Source organism: Rhea pennata, chromosome 17, assembly GCF_028389875.1.
Source record: "Rhea pennata isolate bPtePen1 chromosome 17, bPtePen1.pri, whole genome shotgun sequence".
Taxonomy (NCBI): Eukaryota; Metazoa; Chordata; class Aves; order Rheiformes; family Rheidae; genus Rhea; species Rhea pennata.
In genome coordinates this window covers 8,497,498-8,512,763 of record NC_084679.1, presented here as the reverse complement: position 1 = coordinate 8,512,763, position 15,266 = coordinate 8,497,498, and the positions used below count along the sequence as shown (strand labels likewise).

The 15,266-nt window shown below is 42.1% G+C and overlaps 1 protein-coding gene across 16 annotated transcripts in view; it reads right to left on the bottom strand.

Moving 5' to 3' along the window:
- Window positions 1-15,266, bottom strand: part of FBRSL1 (fibrosin like 1) — a 548,288-nt gene that overhangs the window by 180,515 nt on the left and 352,507 nt on the right. The gene's annotated exons all lie outside the window — the stretch shown is intronic.

The following is a 15,266-nucleotide window of genomic DNA, read 5'->3' as shown; positions in this document are numbered from 1 at the left end:
ATGAGGGAAAATGAACTTTAAACAAAAATGACAATCAGCTATGCTTTATAATAACAACTGTAACATGAATACCACAACAAAAAGCATGCCTTTTTATCATCCCAAATTGTGGAATACATAGCAACAGTTTTGCATTGCTTCACCTTGATAAGCACTTTGTCATCTAACAAGGAAACTGTGAAACTGGCAATCAATTTCTAATTTAATGAGTAGTATCAAGAATAGTAATTAAAATACATCATAAATTCTGATACATTTTTTAGTTTGAATGAGATCGTGATCCCAGGAGAAAGTGTTTACTTAAAGAGTTTTAGACTCTGAAAATGAAATGCTCTATTTTATCAGCACAAGTGACAGAAAGATAACTTGAGCAATGAATGTTTCAGGACATACAAATTTCATTGGCTGGAGCTGAGAAAGACTTACAGGTGGAAATAAAAATAAATCTGTTGGTGTCCATTAAACAGACATAAAATGGCTCGCGTTTTGCAGCTTTTGTGTCGGACTGGACCATTCTACGTCAGCTGGCATTGCAACCTGCATTTGACAGCGATGGTCCAGGCGAGTTTTCATAATTGGTGGCTCTTATTTGGGTTCCCTGTTTCTATAAGACAGCAGTGGGCTTGCCGACAGTGACAAGCTGCAAATGAGGAAATGGTTCACGAGAAGGCAAATACATGTAAAAGCAGGAATACTGGTCATTCTGTCCAGCTCCTTGTCCTGAAGGAGAGGCAGGACTCTTTCTTGTAATATCCTTTTATCCAAAAGTTACGAAGTAGAAAGTTCAGTCATAACGTTCTTAGCTTTCTGCAGTTTTTTGAGACACTATGTAATCTCTTCTATTTGGCACATGAAATGATTGACCCCAAACACTTGAAGAATCTTTTCAATTCTCCAAAACACACCACACACACCAAGAACAAAGATGCAGCAGAAAGATCTGTCATGATGGTTCTGCAGTTAAGACTGCTCAATTCTCCAAATGAGTCCTTATTTTCATTTAACTGTTTGCAGTGGAAAGGTTTCATGTAAGGAATCTTGTTTCCTACAGTCTTGACTAAGCAGAACTCTCTTCTCTTTCAAAGTTAAATCTTGTTTAACACTGCCCTTCCTGTTCCATAAGATCTCTTTTTCATAGAAAAATTCAACTGTTTTAGAATGATGTGCACAGATCTAATTGTATCTATAACCATTTTGGAGAAACAAGAACCTGAAGCAAAAGTGAAAGAAATCCCAGGAAGGCAGCACACTGCTCTGCAGGGGCTAGGCAGCTGCCGGCAGGCAAGACCTACTGAAGCAACCAGTGTTAATGACTGCAGACCGCACTAAATCCTAGCCAACTAATTTGTGCATGGAAGGCAAGAACATCAGAGAGCCATGGCTTTAGCAAATATTTTCCTGTAAGCTGTATGTGTCTTTTTTGGAGATTATTTCCATCACTGAACTTCAGGAGAATCGTTATAGGAAGCATGGTAAATGATTCCAGATATTCAGATCAAACCAGATATTCAGATCCAAATTAGCATCAGCCTTGATAAATCATCATTAGCAGCCAACTGCTGATTCCTCCAAACCCCTGTGACACAACTGTGCACAATTAAACATCTCTGCTCTGAAGAGGACTTGGAAGGGATTCTTCCGGGACTGGAAGAGGACTACTTGTCCATCACAACCAAGGCAGCCTGAAACAGGTTATGCTGGGCATGGGCTGCTCCAGTACCTGCTGCATTTGTGCTTGCTCCAGACAGTGCTGACAAAGCAACATATTTATTAAAAACAGGGGTGGGAGGAGAAAGAAGATGCAGTCACAGCAGCATGCTTGTTATTATTTACACACTCTTGAGAAATGCAGGATGACTCACGAGGAGCCTTTCACCTCCACCCTGGAGGGCTGAGATCGAGTCAGAATCATGCGACTCCTGTTTGCCCCGGCTGCTCCTGGGGCGTGCCCATACCCCTAAATTACTAGCATAATTCAGTGGGCCATGAAGACCAGATTATTTTGCTCTTTAAATCTGGTCTAGGCTATATCTTAAGTTTCCATTTTAATCACTGTACACACATATTTAGCAGCAGAATATTTTGATGACATAATTCAAACTCTTGCACAGCTCAGACTAAAGAGTTTCACCTGGTGATATGTGCATCTGGCTCAATGATTTATGAGTTGGCTAAGGCTAGCTTCTAGAAAGACACTACTCTTGGTGTAAGCGCTTAAAGGGATGGTGAAGTGACTCTGTGGCTGACATGGCAGCAGCAGGCAGCTGTGTCACTTGCTGATAACGCATGTACGCTGCTGCCAGCAACGGTGGAAATTCATAGAAAATTTCCCTACTTTAAATAGGGCCCAAGCAGTAGCCCACTTAAAAGAGGTTTGAGACAAATCTGAAAATGAGCCTGGGAAAGTTTGCACTGATCTACAACTTCTCAGATGTCAAAATTAAAATTTTCAGGCTACCACGTAAGAATGTTACAACTGAATAACACCTACCTCAAAAAAGGCATAAAAAGTACTTTCAAGTCTCTGTTGCATAAAATCCTGTGCCTGGGCAACATCAATACAAATGCAGAGAGTTAAAAATGATACAAATAAGAAAAAATCAAATAAATTAGGTTCAGAAATATATTGATTATACAACTTTTAAAATTATCTTTAAAAATCACATGCTTTTGCCTGTGAACCCTGACAATCTATTTAATAAAACTGCAGCACTGTAGGCCTTAATAAATTTAATTTAAAAGCATTTGAGAGCAGATGTAAAAAAATTTTGTGGGACCTTAGTAATCATTATTATTTAAATACAACATAATATTAGAGTCTCTTTCCCTCTGCATATATATATACATGTATATATACATGTATATATATATATGTAGGTATGTTTTAGTACCAAAACTTGTCTCCATATTTGTTACTGTATTATGATACTTAAAAAAGAGAAGGATAGGCTTTGTCTGGCTTTTAAGAGAAAACTCTTTAAAACAGATTTGGCCTCAAAAAATCATGTCCGCAGTGAGTATAAAAATCCATTACTGATGGTTTGCATTACTAAAAGGTGCAGAATTGCCCTGTTTAGATACCTAATTTTCCCTTTGTACCAATATACCACTTTGTCTCATGTAGATAAGTGAAAGTTGTAAAAAGCAAGTGAACCATCAAATGCACATGCTAAATTTTATAAACAGACATACAAATGAAGCAAACATCTGCTCTCTGAGGATACGTTTTCCACATTCAGGATCCGAAAATACTCCATAATTAATTGTTTTTAAAATGAAAAGGACAGCAATGAATTTTGTCTCATTTTAGCTTACATCTTTCTTAGTTTAATTACCGCCGCTGCAATCTTGCAATTCAAGAAGCCAGTGGGCCCTATGGATGCAGCTCCACACGCAAAAATGGCTCTGTGCAGACAAGGGGCCCACCCCTGCAGCCGTGACTGCAAGACATAAGCTTTAAAAACTTTATTTTGGACAGCGAGGTGCATAATATCTTGTTTACCATATTATGAAATATCTTTCCTCTCCCACCTCTTCCAACCTGGAAAGACTTAAATATACACAAAAATGATGCCTGCATTCGTATGGCATGGCTTTTAGTTCAGCAAAATAGTACATTTTAATCCTTGGGAGAATTAAGTCCTAAACTGAATCAGAGCTACTGAGGGGTCTATGCAATGAGGAAACATAGGGGGAAAAGTAACACGCCACTATTTATTCGATGCGGATTTGTGCTTAACATGCAGTGTCCTGCAAAATGGAGATTTTTGAAGCAAACTCAAACTCATCATTACCACTTGCATTAATCTCCCACCCGCTTCCAAAGAAAACAAATGGTCAGCTTTGGTGAAGAAAACCAAGCTTCAGAATTATTTTTTTTTTTGATTTAAAGAAATGCACTCCCACATATGCATACAGAAAGAGGAACTCTCAGGCTGCTGAACACGTGCGAGCGTCACAGAAACGGCTACGGCAAAACCAAACCCGGGAGAGATACGTGAAAACTAGAACCACCACTGACCCATGCTCTTCAGGGGGGTAAAAGCACAAGGAGCTTTCAATGGCCCAGCTCAGTTTCTGTGGTAACAGGCTGAAGTGTCTTTACATCCTCCTTTCTGCAGCCTCCTCTTCTCCACCTCCCTCAGCCATGGAGGGACACCAGGGCTAAGGCCTTGGGTCAACAAGACGGCCTGAAGCTGATGTTTTCTATAGTGAGGAAGTTTAAACGAGTAACGAAGTAATAGGAGAAACTTTCGCTCAACCCAAGGATTTCCAGCGAGGCAAGGTGGTTTGGGCTGAGGAGCAGGAGCGCCATGGCGGAGGGCCGGCCTGGTGCCTCCTCCCCGCAGGAATGTCGCCCCGGCCCCACAGCTTCGCCTCCCACGCTGCTGCCCTTGTCCAGCGCACAAAGGCCCTTGTCAAAATACAAACTTAAAGAAAACGCAGAGAATGGCAACTGTTGACAGCTATAGGGGCTCATTGGAAGACAAAAGCTTCAATTACCTGGATTTTTCTAAAGGCCTGTTAACACTCCTGGCCTATCAGCAAAACTGTAAACAGCCATTGTGCTGGGTTCATAAAGGCTTGTAAAAGGATTATTCACCCAGTTGTGCCAATTGCCTCTCAATTCCCCCAAGAATGTTTGCAATGGGGACCCCTAATTGTGCTGCCTTTTGGAAACAATTCTTGCCGTGACAGATTCAAGTCAGAAAAACCCTCCTGTGGGGTAAAGTTAAGCAAAAACAATACAGAGTTCAGACAGAATCGGTTCTGTCCACCACAAACAGGCCCTCAGCTATCTCTTCCCCTCCCTCACTCTCGCTCCTTCTGCCCCAACAGAGGCGGACGTAAACTGTGCAGAGGAGAAGAGGGAGCGGAGCAGGCTCACAGGGCACTCCACTGAGAAAGCCCTATGCCAAGATGACTCTGTGAAACCAGCTCTTCCTTCGACAGCGCAGGAGAGCAAAGTCTGGCTGCTGCCGTGATTCAACCAGAAAGAAAAGTCGGTGCTTCCCTAACCTCTTGCTCTTCCCAAACACATGTATCCTGAAACATGAACTTACCTGCCGTGGTTCACATAATGCATAAGCATAAATCAAATCACTTCAATTAACAGCAGCTTAGATATTTAGTTATTTGCAGCATAGCAGATAAAGCTAGATCTCCACCAGAAAGGTTTCCTGGTCAACCTATGGCCAGACATGTTCAGCAGTGTGATCACTAGCTCTACCCCACAATCCACACAATTAGCACAGTTAGACTGTTTCCATCATCTATGTTTTTGACTGTGGGAGGGTACGAGGCCTGGAATAAGTGATGCACAGTTTTATCCAAATAAGCAGCATCCACAGAAGAAGCACTCAGGCTATGTGTTATGGGACCCCTCTGTTGGCACAGCGCTCTTTGCAAATGCATTCAGTTAAAGAAGTGGTAGAATCTGGATTTCAAGTGTTTGTACGTGATCCTGAATATTGTTCTCAGGAGAGTTCATGAACCATGAAAATATCCTTTGATCCTTTTTGTTTGCCTCCCAAAGTGTTTTAACTTCCAGATTACCGAGTTTTTCTTCAGGTAATGAAAGTGCTACGCTTATTAACATGATATCACATTCTCACATAACTGCCTCACACCAGGAACGAGAGCTCTAAGAAAAAGAAAAACCAACAAAACCAACCCAAGTCTTGCAATGATTGCAACAAGATGGGAAACACTTTAAATGTTATGTCATCAGTCAGTTACAGAGAAACCCTCCTTTACCGGAAACGGGGTCACATCCTCCAAGCATCTGAGAATTGCCTAGAACTCAGCTCATCTTATTTAGGTAAATTCAATACCTCCTACTCCATCCAGGCGCTAATGTTTATTATTTAGGTCGTGCCTCCAGATCCTCGAGGCCAGGGCCCCACCGTGCCAGACACCGCACATCACGGAAGCTGCCAGCTCCTGTCCAAACAGCTTGCAGAAAGGGTTGTTTTCCTTTATACACAAATGCACATACCTACACGGATTATTTATATTATGCTTAAGAAGAGGGTGATAAACATCTAAGCTGCCTGTGTGAAAAAACAGATTGCAGCCCTGAGGGGCTCATAACCTAACCAGTCCACCTGCAAACAAAATTGCGTGGGGAGGTATAAGGCATAAGGAAGAGCAGCCCAAAATATTAAATCTACGGTCTATAATCACAGTGCAAGCTGGCCTGGCAGAATATTCATGCAAGAAGTTGCGTAAGGTATATGAAGGGTTGAGATACCTTCAAAACTTACACGCCCACGCAGACAGCCCCAGAGGACGGCCGCCTTCCTGCTCTTCTACTATTCCTGACCATATTGAGTTACCTTATTTCCTTCCAACAGCGAGGCTCAGAGAGAAGCGTTAGGCTTCAAACCCGGTTTGTCACCGTCTCCTTTGAACGGAGAAGCAAAACCAAGCGTACCCGCGGGAGCCCCGCCGCCGGGCGCGTCCGCCGCCGGCCCCGCGCCGCCGGGGCTTGCTCGGGACGACAGGAAGGGAGAGTGTCCCCCGGAGGCAGCCCGACGGGGGAGCCTGCTCGTGGGCCTCGGGGCGCGCGCCGCGAAGAAAGCGCCGCGACACTAAGCTACCGCCGAGCGTCAGAGGGCCCCTGATTTATTGCAGCAATTTTGCCGCCGCGTCCTTTATAAGGCCCCGCCAGGCCTTCCTGCCGGCGGGGCGCCGCGAGCCGCGGCGGCGCGGGGCGAAGCCGAGCGCCGGAGCGCGAGGCGGGGGGGACCGCGGAAACCCGGTGTTGACTTGAACTTGCCCCAGGCGGCGGCGCGTCCTCTGAGCTCCGCTGCCTCCTCGACAGCTTGATGAAATGAGGCAGGGCCTCCCCACGGCCGCACCAGCCCGGGCCTCCCGGGGCGCGGGGAGAGACTGAGCCTCCGGGCAGCGGTATTTTTTCCCTCCTCCTTTCTTTCCCCTTCTCCCCTCAGCATTTGGCGGAGGAAGGGGGAGGCTCCGCGCGGAGCGGGAGCGCGGCCGCCCCGGGCGCTATAACTAATTTTGCGGGGCAGCGATGCGTCGGAGGGGCTGTGCTGGGCCCGGGGGTCCCCGCCGCGAAGCGGCACTCGGCCGGGGGGGCCGTTTCGTGAAGCGACCCACAGCTGTCACCTGCAAACCGGCGGCAGGCGCGGCGGGAGGGAGGGCAACGGAAATAAAAGGAGAAGATGGAAAAGAGAGGGAGCGTTTGTCCCTTGGAGACACAGAGCGCACGCATGCACCAAACCGCCACGGCTTTAGCTCCGAAAGCACCCGGCGCCTCCCCGGGAGGCAAACGCGACTCCCGCGGCCGCCCCGCGCTGCCCTCGCCCGGCTGCAGCCCACCGGGCAGCGGGAGCCTCCTCACCTCCGCGGCCGAGGCACCACGCTAAAAATACTGCTTAAGTCTCTTTTCATTCCATAAAATTGAGTTGATCTGCTGCAGCTTAGGGTCAATCCCTCAAGGACTGGTTTTTTTCCCCCCCCTTCCCTTTTCCTTAGCACTCATAAATTAATCAGGAAGACCCTGACTAAGTCATTTCAAGCTGTACAACATAAAAGAAAGTCCCCTGATGATCCACGCAAGGATCTATTAAAAGCATGGGGGGGGGGGGAACTAGGGAAGAGGAAGAGGAGAGAGGGGGGAAAGGAAAAAATCTCAACCTTTTTGATTTTTTAGGATAAAAGCTGGAGGACTTTGTTACAAATTCTAGCCAACATCAAAACACCTTAAATAATTCAAAGAACATGTTAAAGGGAAGAAACTGAATGTTGCTCTGATGTTCAGTTGATGCAACGCAGAATATTACCCAAAACAGCACAGCCTGTTAAGGGAGACAGCAGCCTTGAGCATTTCAGTTCTTTAGAAAAATGTCAGAACCTGTAAAAATCATAATTTCCAGCAACTTTTTTTTTTTTTTTTTTTTTTTTTTTGCATGATATAAACTCAGCGAGACTGAAATGTAGGTTTCTGACAAGCTGTTAACAAGACAACTTTAGAAATCTGTCTGGAGCTCTCAGGGAGATGGGCTGCCATTTCACTGCTTCGAAGAAGTTCATGACATGACAAGCAAAAATCAGGGAACAGAGACCTAAAAACCACGGTGTAATTTTCATTTGCTTCTGTCGTGAAAGAATTCAAGCAGAAATATTAGAAGGCTGCACAACTAAAAAAGGCAGCAACTGGAAAATCATTGCTGTGGTTTGACAAGCACATCTTTTATGCTGAAAACGGCTCCTTTATTATTACACCTATATACAAGAAGCACTTTTGGAAAAAAAGGGATAATCACAAATTATTTATTGAGATCTACAAAGTAAGATCTACAGCTGCCTGCTTTCAAACCAGGTCTAAAAAAGGCTCAGTTCATGGGAGAGAGTCACCATTTTGGGGGGAGGGGGGGAAGTAAGAATCATCAGATTTCTCCATTTTTCCCATGAAGATCCCCACTCCATCCCCTAGAGGAAAAGACAGGGCCGCCTTTTCCTAACGCATTGATTAAACATACAAAATCAGCTTCCAGTGCCATCCACACGGCAATACTCGTATCACACTCAAGAGAGATTTTCTAGCTGTTTTACCATGTTTACCTCCCACTTCAGGCCTTAATACACAAGTACAAAGACTTTCCGTAACTACTGCAAGGTTTAATGATGTCTTTTCCACTAATCTATTCCATAGTTAAAAAAGTAGGAATATCTGGTGTTATATCTCTATTTGCAATCTAGATCTCTCTATTTGGACTCATTCTAGCTATTTAATGGTAGGTTGATATGGCTGCCTTGAAGTCAATTCATAGCTAGTGCAATCCTATAATGATACTCATTATATTCACAGTTACAGTATTTTTGTACCCTTGCAATGGATGCTTTAAGAAACCCAAAGACAGACAGTTGCATACGCACAACCCTATGGCTAATTTCACCTATATGGGCCAAGAAAGAGAGAGCTTGCATGACGCAAGAGGCTATTTTCACGTGTGATGCCTGTGATTACACCGAGGGGTAATGCGAACTAAGGGCTGAGCTTAGCGCAGCCTTTGCAAGGCCCGAGCAAATAATGAACTGAAGCTTTTTCATCTCGCTCCTGTTTCGATTCACCTCCACGCGGCCCCGGCGCGCGATGCTGCAGTCGTGCTCAGTAATTGAAAGGAGGGTGCGTGCAATGTCCAACGGCTGACGCTGCCTTTCACCCATTTGCAAAATGGAGGGAACTCCAGCAAGGGAAGAGATGCAGTCTGCCCCTCTTGTAAAGTGCTAACAGCTCCTTTCCCTTCTCCACTTGCGATGGCGTTGTGTGGCCCATCGCTCCTTTTCCATTCGTTAGGCAGACACTCTGGGACGCATCACACTTTCAGGGCTGTATACAGTGTCTTTCTAAGGCACTAGAGATGCATCCTTTCCTTCCTACAGAGTTGAGCTGCGGCTGCTTGCAGGAGATACCCAGCCCCACTGTTCCGGAACCCCCAGCCTGGAGCTACCTGGTGCCATGGTGGCTTCAGCTCCTCGTGCTCTCCAGCGAGGAATGGAGATGGCAGAGGAGTTACCAAGCAGCTCCACTTCTGTTTGATGCAAGGATGCTGAGATGTCTGACAGAAGAGAAGTGGCTTAAAGCTATTATTTACAACTATGAGAGACTGCTGCAGTTTACGGATGAGGGTTATAAGCCTTCTTTAAAATTAAGGAGGAGTTTAGAACTTAATATGGATACAGCCAAAACCCACTTTAATCACAATGATCTATCTAGTAATTTCCCACTTCTAATAACATCTATTTTCTCCTTCTGTTTGGACTGCAGATCTAGTCCATTTACATGCCACGTCCATGTCATGATGGAGTCACCAAAAAGTACTCGGCCACTATGAGATAGCAGGGCTTGCTGAAGAACCACTGCTCTACTAGAAAACATTTAGCTATTCTCGGATCTCTGGCTCCATGGTATGTAACTCTGGAAATTTCATTTACATATTTATTTAGTGGAGAACATTCATGGCTGTCTTCCCTCAGTGCAGAACCAGTATTAGCTGGCAGGAAGCTGTTAGAGGAAATTTCAGTATGGAACTCGGTAGAAAAAGCAGTTCTTAACACCTTACTATTGTGCTTAATAAAAGTGACCTTCCAGAATGAGTGTGATAGATTTTTGATTAGGGAATTTGCTGTGATTTGTTATGGCTGATTCATATGAATGTTTATTTCATTTCATATACACACACACACATATATATGTATGTGTGTATATATATCCCTTCTCCCTTCCTCATGCCGTCAACTTACTTCTTTTGCAAGTTATTACTTCTCCCTGTAAGTCTAAGTGGTGTAGCAAGAAAAGAACAGGCTACGCACGAAGACTTCCACCTGATGACTCTAAGGTTTTCCCTGAAAATATACCACAGATTTTTCCATTCAATGCAAACTGGCCACCCAAAATTTCAAACAGGAACACTCAGAGGTGGGACTAATTGCAGAAGTGGAACTGACATCACTAGGTACAAATAAAAAATTCTGCCTTGTCTTCTAACTGTTTATTCTGGATCTAGTAGGATGAGTGGGTTGAAGGCAATTTGATTTCAGCTGTGATGAAGTAAAGGTTACAAGTTACATGTCTTAAAACACACTGCTATGATGCTACATCTAATCTTTTTGTTAGCTCACTACTCAATTAGGAGTTTTTACCTGGAAATCTAAAGGATCTATAGTGTTCTCAGTATACTTTAAACCAGTAAAATGAAATACATTTCATTTGTATTTGAATGAATATAGAATATAGGAAGCTTATAGGAATCAGATGCTTTGTTTTGCTGAAGGCCTTTTGCTGAAGCCTAAAAAGAGAGGTCCCTGCTGTTGTCAGGGACAAGATTTACAATACTTGTATATAATTAAGCTAATAATCAACATTATTTAACTCCACTGCTATTTAACTCATAGCAGGGTTTATGTTGATGTGACTAACAATTATAAACCTTACTACAACTACCGTTATTGTTTACATTATTGATCATTAACACTCAAATGTGGTAAATGATTCAGCGCAAGTGAGACATCTATAGAAGACCTATTCCCCCAAGGCAGGTCTCAGAGCACGTGCTTCAAGACTTCAACCATTGCTTTTAAACTACACCTTGAAGGATGGATGGCCTGCACCCAAGAGGTAAGCTACCCCAGAAAAAAGAGATTCACTGAGATGGAAATAAAAAAAAATAAAATTCAAAATGTAAAAACCCCAGAAAATCTCTGGCAGTAGCTGTTAACATGAATACAATGAAAACTAGATCTTTTTTTTTTCTTTTGTTCCATTCAGATCTTAAAAATATTAAAGTAGGTGAGTCTTAGGAGTGAAGGACAATCATCGCCTGGAGCACACATTTGGGTGTCTTCAACATAATCCAAGTAATATAGCAGAGGCTGCAAGCTAATTTGATTAGAGAATAACCCAGTGGGTTATTCACTTTCACAGAATCAAAATTATGCCACGACAAAGCTAAATATAAAAGTTTCAAGGTCTATGCCGTTACATGGAAAATCACTCTTTAAACTAGTGAATGACAAACCTTCAGATGTTAATCCTTCCCTGCCCCGTGCCCTCTTTTTTTTTTTAAAACATTTGCTATTTCAGGTGAAATTGTAAAGGCTCCCCATTACCCTAGTACATCTGCTCCTGTCTCTCCTACCATGACCCTGCTGGTTACTCATTTGTTCTTGTCAGCCTTCCAATGGTCAATGACTGATGCAAATGTAATGATTTACAGAAGGAGCTGCTACCTCAATACTCTGCTTTCAGACTGCAGAGGTGGTTTGATCTGCACGAATCCCAAAGATCAGGACAAGGCTGGTGGTACAATTCCCAAAACTCAAATGCTAGTAGGAAATCCTCCTGAGCTGAACAACACTGAAACTTTCAAGTGGGGCTCCATTTATTCTTTCTGTTGTCACTACAGAATTTTTTAATATATATGTTTCTTCCAAGACAAATATGGAAACGCTTAGCTGTGTGGATAGATGTCATTCCCAAAAAGAAACTCCATCACCTCAACATCTTTCCTCAGTAGCAACAGCTCTCTGTGTGGCTAATCCATAATGGAATGACTAGAGAATAAAAGAAGGCGGAAACATCTCAACAGGGGAAGTAACAGAAAAAGCATAGAAGACTGAAGAGTAAGAACAGAAAAAAAACTTCCTGTACCATGGACCAACAATGAGAGGGGACTAAAAACATCGTCTGTTTGGGTATGAACTCTGTTGCCTTTAATCGGTACTCAATGTCATTAGCTCAATGATAAAACTGCTTGTAATTAGATGGAACGAACTGGTAATTTTTTTCACAGAGTCAAAGGACATTCAATTATATAAACTTTTCATGTTTCGGGAGGTTATTATAGACAGTCAAATGTGAAATCTGTTTGAAATTTTGAAAAAACGCCTTGACCACCTTCTCTTCATGCCTCTCAGTTTATGTTTCTTGGCACTACCAACGACACAGGTCTTCCTGCTTCTGCTCCAATGGGAGGTGCAGCACAATCCATAGTCATTTTTTTTTTTACTTGTCATGATTTTTGCCATATCAAGCAGTGATATCCCAACAAGCACATATGCTTGAAATAATGGTTTTGCAGCCAAATACAGCAATAAAATGCATAAATAGCAACTCATGATAATGACATTATTAATGTGCGCCACTACATACAACAACAAGAAGGGTTTTCATGGACTACAGAGTAATTAGGTGCCTTCAAATTTGCTGTAAAGCCTTTTCATGGAGCTAGAGTATGTGAAGCTTTTCCTCAGCATTTATGGAAAGCACTTGTTCAGATAACTAAAAGCTCCGGAGTTTCTGGCCAGCTTTCAGAAGCACATGTTGAGAACGGCAGGGTCTATGCTTCCCAATGTAGATTTTTTTAAAAAAAATCTTTTTAATTCACACCTAACACACTTTTGTTTATGAAGCAGAAACAGCATTCAAAACAAATCACTTTGTTAGCTCAGCTGGTTAATGAAAAATTGCCACAATTACAAAAACAAATCTTCGTTTTCAATTTTCAGTAAGCCGAGCTTTAAAAGAACAAGCTGCTCTTGAAAGCATGATAGTTTTTTTCCCTAAAAAAGGAAAGAAAGAAATCCTTCCTAGCAACTGCAATTATGATACTTTCATGTCAAATGAATTATATTACTGAAAATAAATCTTTCTAAGATGCACAAGAGGGTTATCTGGCTCCAGTCAGACTTATGCATTACTGGTTTTATATGTTGTACTCTACTTGATTAATATAGGTAATCAAATTATATTGCCTTCCACTGTGCTCTCAAATTCAAGGCTATAATGTTTTCAATGACAAAGTTCATAGAGTTGTATAAAAATGTACCTCATGCTGTACCAGCCCTTTATTGCTGTAGTAAAACACCATTTTCAATTTAGTAATAAGTGATATAAAACAGAGTGTCTTGATTGGCAGGGTCGTATTCATTATGCAGTGCCCTACGACACAGCACAGTTCAGAATGGAAATTTAAGGACAGAAGCTACCACAATCTCAGATGCCGATACTTCAGGGAATATAATGATTCTTTTTTTTATGTGTTGTCCAAAGGAATGACAAGAAATTGGACACAAAGACACACACACATATATATACACACGTATATGGCTGGAAGGGGAAGAGGGGCGTGGAGAGACTCTTTATAGAATTCTACTCTATATAGGTTTTCTTGCAAAGGACTCAGTCCTACACTACTGCTTCCCACCTGGAACAGGAAAAAAGAAACAAGAAAATAACAGAAAAGGAGGAAGCAGGAGAGTCTGGAAAGCAGCAGACACTGGAGAGCTCCTTCTGGCTCAGCCACTGGCCTGAATTATGACCAGAAGGAAATTTTCATGGTTTTGTGATTTTGAGTGTTTAACTTGAGGTGCCTTAATGAAGTTATGCTATCAAGTACTCTTCACTTTATGAACATCAGGATTCTCTACAGAGCTGTAAATTATGCTATTCAAACTGGTAAAATCTTAAGTCTGCAGTTACCCTTGAAAATGTAAACGCTAACTTTTCCATTCCTTATTTTCCCTTCTGTAAGTTAAGAATAACATTTACCATATCTGTAAACCATGACAAGAACCAATACGTGAGTTTGGCAAAGTATTCTGGCGAGTCTCATCATCGTTATAAACACTATCTAGAAGAGAAAGAGTCATAAAGCCATTTTTTGTGGAACTAAATGGAACTAAATATCGTTAACTGGTATCTTTTCTAAGCATATATGTTGAGCAAATGATATGATCAGGAAAGACAACTCTTGGACTCAGGAATTAGTAATGTTATCTTCGTTTTGTTTCCTTGGCAACTTGACCTTTCATAATTTGCCCAAAGGCAAAATATGGGCAACATATCCCTTTCAAATCATACCTCAATAATCTTGTGATTAAAAGCATCACCAGAATGTGGCCTTGCCGTAAGATGGAGAATTAACGACTCTCTACTAAATGATCCACTGATGTTGATTCTAATTTAAGTAGCCTTGCAAGAATATTTAACACTTAATGATAAGCTCTGTATTAGAGTAGGTTTAATCTAGGATGCAGCCACAGATGTCATAAGAAGGAATTAATCAGCATTGCTTCCACTAAAACAGAAATGCAAAATTGCTGAACAGAATGTATTAGAAACAGATTAAAGAACTGGGACTTAAACATAAAAGAAACAGAGCTGATACCACCCTCAGAGAGCTAATTTGAAATACAGGAAAACTTAATTCGCCTTTAACTGAAGAATTGGGGCATTTGAAGTTACCAAAGAGAAGCTTGCGTTATCAGAAAGCAAAGAAAGGCAGATAGTCTTTTTCCCTCGTCAATTAAAAATGAAAGCCCAACCCCAATATTAATGCCCGCCTCAGAATCCCAACAAGATGAAGTTATTGATGCTCTAAGGACCATTGCGCTATCCTACATGGAGCTCTATAAACAGTAAAGTGCTTTGTAAGTACTACTGATTTCAAAACTTCTGCCCAATTTGGATAATTTACTTTTCAGAAAAGCCTATTTTGGTGTTAAGAAAATATATTCTGCTGTTGTTGAAATGCTTGTTGTTGGTGAAAAGTATGAAATGGTATGATACTTTCAAATTCACTCTAAACACTACGCAAAGAGATCTTGCCTATCAAAAGGTTGCATCAGGATTTACATTACAATTGCTCTTTGTTGCTTGGCTCAATTTATCATTTCCTGTATTATTTGAGGTCTCTGTTCTGTCCACAGAGTTTACACTGCACAGTCTTTTTCATTAA